Source organism: Cupressus sempervirens, chromosome 4, assembly GCF_028749045.1.
Source record: "Cupressus sempervirens isolate cs-2001-9-10 chromosome 4, ASM2874904v1, whole genome shotgun sequence".
In the NCBI taxonomy this organism is placed as follows: Eukaryota; Viridiplantae; Streptophyta; class Pinopsida; order Cupressales; family Cupressaceae; genus Cupressus; species Cupressus sempervirens.
This window is the reverse complement of record NC_143121.1, coordinates 800,732,035-800,741,555: the sequence shown is the minus strand read 5'-3', so window position 1 is coordinate 800,741,555 and position 9,521 is coordinate 800,732,035.

Below are 9,521 nucleotides of genomic sequence, written 5' to 3'. Positions count from 1 at the left end.
TTGAGGTTGAAGCATGGCTATTCTTCCTATTCTGATCAAAAGAATTGTTCCCATAATTATGATTTGGAGGCCTACCACTATTCATAATTTGAGGCTAAAATTGATGAGCCTTACTACCTTGAGCTTGTTGTCTTTCTAAAGTCACCACCTTATTGCTCATTTTCAGCATCACAGAGAAACTATCCTCCAGTTTCTTCTCTTGGCCTTGCAATATTTTATCTATTTTCAACATCATAGATTGCATCATCTCCTTGATTTCATCTATTCCATTTGAAGATGTGGAAGCTTGAGGGATTGGAGCGGGGAATTGTGATGTGGAAGTTGTAGGAAGAGGAGCCATTTCTAGTTGGTGATTTGGAACATCAGGAAAGAAAGGCATGGGAGACCTTGCAGCTAGCTTGCCTCCTTGTATTAGGATGTTTTCTGACTTTATTGCTATGTCATAGGCATTAGACAAAGCATCTCCTCCCATAGTTTGGATAGTAGTGGCAATGTCACTATTAAAAGATCTGAGGTAATGCAAGAAGGCATTACCAGAGGTAGGTTTAACTGAAGCAGGTATTATATCCCATGTCTTTTGAAATCTATAGTTGAAATCAGTCATACATTCATGGGGGGCTCTTTTTATAGTAGTCAACTCTTCTAAAAGTGACAAATGGTCACTTTTGTCCTCAAAGTGTTTACATAGTCCTACTCTTAATCCATCCCAATCTGTTATAGAACCATGAGCCAAACGTCTATACCATTTTAGTGCTCTTCCTTTCAAAGATGAGGCTAGAAGCCTAACTACAACATCATCTTTTGTAATACCATGGATATTGCAGACATTTGCAACTTCTTGAATGTATTCTAAGGGAGAGATAGAAGTTTCACCAGTAAAATTTGGTATACCAAGTACTTGAAGAATGAACATCTTGAGGGTTTGAACACCAAAGATAGTACTATCTCTTCAGTATTAATCTTGAAATCTTCCTTTTGACACCAGTAGACTTGAAATTTTCTAAATATGGTCCCACCAGGCATGCCAAAAATTGTTGTCACAAAAGTTTGCACCCTTGTCCAAAGTTTTTACCTAAGGAAAACCTTCTCAAACATGGAAACAACCTCCAAGCTGTAGGACTTGAACTATGAGGTTGAGTCTCTAGAGAAGGTCGACTTCCTTTACTATCAGGGTGCACCTAACTACTCTTGGAGAGGAAAAGGGAGAAGGAATGCATGAAAGCAAATCTACCTATTCTAACCTAAGGGGGTGATGCACCAAAATAGAGTGTTTAAACTGATCTCTGCCCACACATACACTATTGAACCTTCGTGACACAAAAATATATACACATTCAAACTTGTTTTAATCTAACAATCACATGCAAATTAGAAAACCCAAATGAATGACACAAGGAAAGAGAAGATTCACTTATATATCATTCACAGGCCAACAGAGATACAATCATCCAAGATTGTAGATTTCTACAATACACCAATGAGAGGCAAATAGTTCTTGCACTTTACATCAATGGCTAAAGGAGATAAGGAAAAATGTCATACAGTTCAGAGGCAAAGGAAATTTACACATGAAATTGCAGAGCAATATTAGAGAAATTAGAGAAGGGTAGACCTTTACAAAATTTACAAAAATTTCTTTTATAGTTCAGGCATAATTGAGATGTCCTCTTACTAAAGTTACTCCACAACCACTACCATTAAGCCCTTTAGAGAATAATCATGGAAATCTGAAGAAAATCCAATCTGAGTACAGATCTAGGTGCAATGATATCTGATCTTGTTGGAATAGGGCCATGAGAAGACAGAAATGATGCCATTAAATAGTTCTGAACTAGTAGATGGATCGGATCAGAGATGGTGGAGTGTTTCTCATGTTCACTGAGTTCAGCACTCATTTGAGGGTGTTTGGCATTGATCATAAGGATCAGATTGTGCAACAAAACTCAAATTCCCCTATTTCTAGCCCGTGAATCAGCATGATCAGTAGGTCAACCAAATATTGCACCCAAGTTAGGACATGTGGGCCAATAACTTTATTTTATTTTTCCACTCTACAAGTCTCCACACAGTTGACCAACACCTTCTTTACTAATTGCACCACCTCCTCAAATCCTAACCGCGATGCAACTGCCAACTGCCAGCCTTAACCACTCTGCCTAGCCATAAAGTATCTCCCTAGGTCTACAAGGACATGTGGCATTTAGGTGCTTCCCCATAATGTTTAACTCCCTCGTACTTCCATATTGTGGCCAAGTGATGATCATCAATTTGCATAAGATCAATGATCAGGAAAGACTCTCCATTCACTATGCCTATCCATGAAAACCTAGGCCCACTAAAACACTCGACATCTGACCTGGTCTGACTCAGCATTACCCTAGCATACAACTAGCACCACCTGGAACAAAACTAACCCCATAAGGATACGTGGTAGCAGGGCACATGCCCACATTCATTAACATCCATGCATCTTTATATTGTGGACATGCACCAGCCACTGATTTCATTTGAATCTATGATGATCAAAGCTCTATAGGACTCTTTGAGAAGGCTGGGCCCATGACATCATACCAGCCACATGTTGCAAGGGTGCATACCCACATTGCTTAAAATCCTCACATCTTCATCTTGTGAGTATGCGCCAATCATTGATCTGATTTGAATCTAAAATGCTATATAACCTGTACCTTCTAAACCTTTGCAAATATCTGTTGTGACATCATTCGAACACGCACCACCAGGGTGCTTGCCTGCACTGTTAGAAAGTCTAGTGAAACTCAGAATGTGGGAAAGCAGGCACCAATAGAATCACTAGCTTAGCCAGCCACCTTGTATCTTGCAGTCCACAGGAAGAACATGGACCCATAATCCACGCGTCACTAAGGGGCTTCCCTGCAATGTTTAAAGATCACTTGTTTTGATAGTGTGGGAAAGCACCCATTGTAGATCTAGGCAAGATCTGACCGTGCAAAAAGTTGCAGGCCGGTGGAGACAAAATAGGAAATACCATAAATTTTAAATTTTTTTTAATTTTCATATTTTTGAGGCATTAAAATAATAAAAGATGGGAAATAGCCATTGGGTGGGGCAAGCATTTAAAGTTCAAATTTTGGCAAGAGGCAAAAAATGGTAACAATTATATTTATTTATAATCATTATAAAATAATTAATCAGTATAACTAAAGATACATATTTGTAAATCAATTACTAGGATTAAAGATACAAATTTGTTAAATCAATTAGTAGGACTAAAGATACATGTATTCGTTAAATCAATTAGTATAGCTAAAGATAAATATTTGTTTTATGTGGATAAAAGTATGCTAACTAGGTAAGCCAATACATTATTTCAAAAAACTTTTACAAAATATAATATTCTTAACAACCTTCATCCATGGTAATTAATATTATTAAAATGTATACATTTGAAAACACATTAATAAACTTTCAAACTAAGAGTATGATCCTACAATAAACTAACACTAATATATAATTTTTTAATAAACTAATGATAACTAAGAGTATGATCCTACAATTAAAAACACATAATGAGATGAAATTCAATAGTTTGAAAAGAAGTTGATAAAAGAATTCTAACATATTAAATTATCTTTGATACATATCTATCTAATGATTGTGTAAGTTCCAACTAACTCATATTGCCTATTTAGATCAAGTTGTTATTATTATTCATCCATGACAATTAATATTATTAAAATGTGTACATTTAAAAACACATTAATAAACTAATAAACTAAGAGTATGGCCCTACAATAGAATAACATTAATATATAGTTTTTAATAAACTAATGATAACATAATCTTTAGTTTAGGATGGTAATTAGTATTATTAAAATAACACATTTATAAATTCTAATTATTAATTAGTAGGACTAAAGATACATATTTGTTTTATGTGGATAAAAATATGCTAGTAGGTAAGCCAATACACTATTTTTAAAAACTTTTACAAAATATAATACTCTTAATTGTAGAAGTTGAGACAACCAAATTCACAGTTTGACAAGAACACCCACATGCAAAATAACCTATTGCTGGAAGAAAGCCAAAGAGGAAAAAGTGAAGCTTGAAAATCTCAACAGAATAAGAGAGAAAATGTATTCCAAGATAATAAAAAATAATTACAAGAGTTCAACCTTAAAGGTGAACGAAACCCTAAAGCCTAAGAAAGTTGGGTTGCACATTAATAATTAATTATTAATTCACCTAAGAGAAAGATTAAGCACTAAAGATTAATAACTTAAATAATTAAATCAAAATGATTTAAGCACTAAGAAAACAAAATATTACTCTAACACCCCCCCTTAATCTAAGTGCATGGGAAAAGCTAACCTAGCATAGCTATGAAAGCAAGAAATGGTTCCTAGTAACAAGGCCTAATTAGGTACCCAATACAAGGAAATCTATGTAAATCGGAGACAAAGGAGAAAACCCAGTGGGAAAAACTCCTCTCCAAAGAGAGATAGAAAAAAAAAACAAAAAAAGGAAATGGCTCAAGAGACTCTCTAAAAACCATAAGTACAACCAGCGCCCCGCACCACCCCCCCCCCGCCATGAGAGAGAGAAGAGACACCAAAGCCCCCCCAGAATGATGGAGCCCTTGTAGAAATGATCAAACTAATGGAATTTCAATGCTGAAGAAATAAAGGCATAGAACAAGGAAACCCCTAAATGAGAAGGGAAATTAGAAGGCCTAATTGATGCTTAAAGCAGAAAACATGAGGATCCTAAAAAGGAATCCCCAATGTAGGTGAGTCGACAAGGGTGCTAACACTGTCATGAAAGAGGAGATGAATTTCCTTTGTAGAATCCTCAATAAGTGCACCTAAAGGCTCGATGAATGGAGTTGGAGGGTCAAGCAGAGATGAAGAAGAATCCTACTAAAGAGAAAAGACTTCAATAGGATGTGGTGTGGTAGTCAAAACAATGATCTCAAGAATAATATAAAGGTTTGAGTGTCCTTATTGCACCACATGATGCTTTCAAGAAAGACAAGAGCTATGCTTTGACAATGGAGATGATGGACCAAAGTGTGAGAAGGTGTAAAGATAGGTGGTATGATCAACTGTCCCTATAGAAATAAGGCCTCATGTTGTACTATCCCAAACAAAGGTTGAATCTACAATGAACTCAACTATCTTCCCTAAACCACTGTTTGTAATCTGATAAATCGAGAGAAGGTTTGCAAACAGAGATGGAACATATAATACCTCATTGAATGTGCCACCCTAAATTCCATCTGAAACTTTATTGTAGACTATTAGGGTAGTGTTATTCACCATGAGAATGTGAGGAATTGGAGAAGCCTCAATAGTAGAGAAGACCCCTTGAGAAGTACCATATGGTGAGAAGCACCTAAATCCAATATTCAAGGGACCTAGGAAGGGGATGCAATGGATGCCCATCCAAAATCTAGTGTAGATGTCAAAGATGTGGAAGAAGACTGAAAAGTAGACCCCTATGAGGTAGAAGAGGATGGAGAGGAAATAGTACTCTTCTAAAGAAGAGCTTGCAAATCTACAATTTGTTTCTCATAGCCACCAAATCTCTTTTGAAAACAATGTGACTCATCATGCATCATGAGGTCACTTTCAATAGTAGGAACATGTAGGAATCTTATTCTTTTGTTTCTCCTTATTAGAAGAAGATGATGGGCTAGTAGTGTGCTAAAAAGAGGAATATAATATCTACTTTGGCTTCTACTTTTGTTTACCCTGAGGTGTCTTGGCAAGTAATGCCTCTGACTATGAACCTATAAGTGAATCCATTAGAAGTGAGCTTGGACTAATCATGAGTTAACCTATCATAGAATGTCTCAAAAGAGGGCATAACATGCCATGCACATAGTGCATCCATAGTGGAGTAGAAGGTAGAAGTTAAAATCTAATAAGGACCTCGAAGCTTTGAGAGTATCAGAAAGATACACTCATTATCTAACTTTGTCTTTCCAGCAACTTGTAAAATAGATCGAAGAGACTTGAACTTCATCAAGAAGTCCTCAATGTGGGTGAATGATTTAGGTACCAAGGAGGTGAACTTTGCATCTATCTGTAGTACCCTAAATTGATTCATTGTTCCAAACAAGGTGGAAAACTTGTCCCACATAGCCCTAGGTGTAGTCAAACCATCTACGTGAAATAGTAACCCATCTAAAATATTTAGTGCAATGAGGTCCATTGCCTCATCCATCTTATTTCATTGCATAAGAACCTCATAAGGCCTCTGTAGAACTAGTGGAGCCACATCGAGGCATGACCATAAACCCTTTTCCATAAGCAATCTAGACATCTATCCTTTCCAAGTATGAAAGTTGTGAGGTGTAAGGCAGGTGACAAAAGAGTCCACATTGAGAGAAAGTAGATAGAAGTAGAAGGGTCATTTCTAAATATAGTTATAGAAAGGAAAATGCACCCCCCCCTCTGTACAATGTATAAATTTATCCCTTGTATACCAAAGAGACAGCTAAGGAAAGCACAAAAAACTAGAAGAAATCATGGACACCAAATGTAGAGAGGTAGGAAACTGAAGGCTCTACTTTAATGCCAAAAATAAGAACTCAAATAGCTGAATCATAAAACATAAATAGAATCATCATCTCTGGCTCAGAAATAGCTTTTCGACAATATTTCATTTTTTGAAAATGGACCAATTACTCCTCCAAACAATAAGCTCTCTAGAAAAATACAGAGATAGGAAAAATTTGACAATTGTATGATTGTCTGCCAAAAAAAAATTTAGTTGCAAGAAACAAATTTTGGTCCCTCAAAAAATTAAAAGTTGTAGGAAAACAATTTTGGCCACCAAATTGTTGACATCACCCACCGGGTTACTGAGGTCAACAACTAGTGGCAGTGACTGGGTGGTAGAGGTGGTGGTCAGGTGACATGACAGTAATAGCAATAGTGGCATGTTGGCAAGGGCAAAGTGCATGCTAAGCCATGGTGGCATGCAAATGGGGGCAGAGCATGAGCTGAGCATAGGCAGAGTGTGGGCCAAGCATGGGCAACATGCAGGTGGCACACAAGTAGCTTGATAGCGGGACTCCCAAAAAACATGTTTAAACTCTTTTAAAAAAAAAAATTCATCATTTTTTGAGTCGTACAGCCTAGGAGAGGGGAAAAAATTTGCTAGAGGCTACTGTGGCCAAAAATGAAAAAATTTATATGGATCTTGATTGTACCATGTCTTCTAAGCACAATGGTAGCATCCACTTTTGCTCAAAGTGCACCAGAAAAAGTTGCCTCCTCTAGATTGAAGAAAACCAACCATAAAAAGCTAGTTTTTTTGTCTTTGAATCACAGCTTCAAGTTCTCCAGACTAGACAGTAGTAGGGAAGCTCTAATATCATGTAGATGTTGAGACAACAACTTCACAGTTTGCTAAGAATACTTGCATGCAAAATAACCTATTGTTGAAAGGAAGCCAAAGAGAAAAAAGAGAAGCTTGGAAATCTCAGCAAAATAAGAGAGAAAATGTATTCCAAGATAATAAAAAGCAATTACAAGAGTTCAACCTTAAAGGTGAATGAAACCCTAAAGCCTGAGAAGGCTAGGTTGTACATTAATAATTAATAAAATAATTAATTATAAAACCACCTAGGAGAAAGCTTAAGCACTAAAGAGTAATAACTTAAATAATTAAATCAAAATGATTTAAGTAGTAAGAAAACAAAATATTACTCGAAAATTAATAACCTTCAGCCATGGTACTAATTAATATTATTAAAATGTGTACATTTAAAGGTCCTAAAATTTGATATATCAAGGAAAACATCTTTAAATTAATTCAAATTATTATAAAATAAATCTTAAGAAGAAGTAACATATCTAGAACCTTTAAGATAATAGTATTAAATTAATATAATATTCATCCCTTCTAATTGTCTACATTTAGAGGTTTTAAAATTTGATTTAAATTAAATTATCTACCATCTCAAAGGTTAGTTCAATCATGATGTACACTTATAACATGTAATATCTTCTCATGATCTTCATTGCCTAGTCTCCACTTGTGACGTACATGCTTAAATTTGACTGGATGTAGACAAAGCCTTGTAGCAACAACTAGGTGGTTATATTGTAAAACCTCGATGTTAGGTTGATAATCAACAAAGTGTATTCCATGTTGGACTATTTTCAAGGCTCAGCAATCAGTGCAATTAGTGCAAAGACATCTCCTACATAACAAGTATATATACATATGTACAGTATATACAAGATAGTTCATTGATAATTAACTAACAAGTTGAGATTAATTGACAAGTTGAGATTAATTTTAATGATACTAACCCACTTTTACCAATCTAGAGATATGATTATAATCATCAAAAATCAATGGAATATCATCAAAATTTTCATCATCTTTATCAAATATATCGATAACATCAAGTGGTACTAAAATCCATAAACCTGTATATCCATGTGTTTGATTGATGCATTCTTGATAGTCTTCATCAATTCAACTATCACAAAAACATGAGTATTCTCTTGTCTTCAATGTCCAATTGTGATTATATGTACTCATGACTAAATATAAGGAATGTGTCTTTTTCTATCCTCTTGCAACCATGCATGTTTTTTCTATTAACACCTAAAAGTTCATTACATTGAAAATATGGAAAAATTAAATTTAAACATCAACAAATTGAAAGATAAAACTTTAAAATGAAATTTTAAAACTTAATTGCATAAATTTTTTAAAAATGCACACATCAATACCTATTATCTCCCAAAAGACTCTATATGGTACCTATAAACTTTTTGTTGACAATGTCCCAACCTCATATGATGCAAAATTCATCTTACACCATTCAACAACATTATGTGCATCATTTATACGAACTCTTTGATAATTCATTTGATACTTTCCCAGAGCACGTTTGATGCAAGCTCCAGTAGCATCATCTTCAACTTTTCCATGCCCACTCTTGAAGAAATTCCATATGTGTTTTATATTCTCATTATGATGATATCTACATAATGCATAAAATGGTCTAGATGATTTGAACTGTGCAACACATCCGTCAGACCAAACATAATGTTTATCAACATTTATGTCTCTTTCTTTAAAATAAGAAAAGAACATATTGAAGCAATGTTCTACATAATGAATGTCATGTTCTTCATAATCACTTCTATAAAAGTCATATTCCTTTTTAATGACCCGTGCTTCAATTGTACTCTGAGGACCATCCAAATCTAACTGTGCATGTTTATAACAAACATGTACCATAATAGTGACCTACTTAGAAAAGAAATAATCTAATTGAATTGCTTTCTAATGAACAAAGGAATAGTTCTCTAGAAAATCAACAACTGATACAATCATTCCAAGTAGGAAATTATCTCTCAAAGTTTGAAACTATTGTGCTTGCCACTTTTCAAAAAATGTGTGACGAATATAAGGTTGAATCAAATTCTTAAATATTTCTTTAAATGTTACAATAGATAGCTCGTCTTCAACATATTCCAACCTTTTTGTCTCTTTCCCCAACTTTGTTT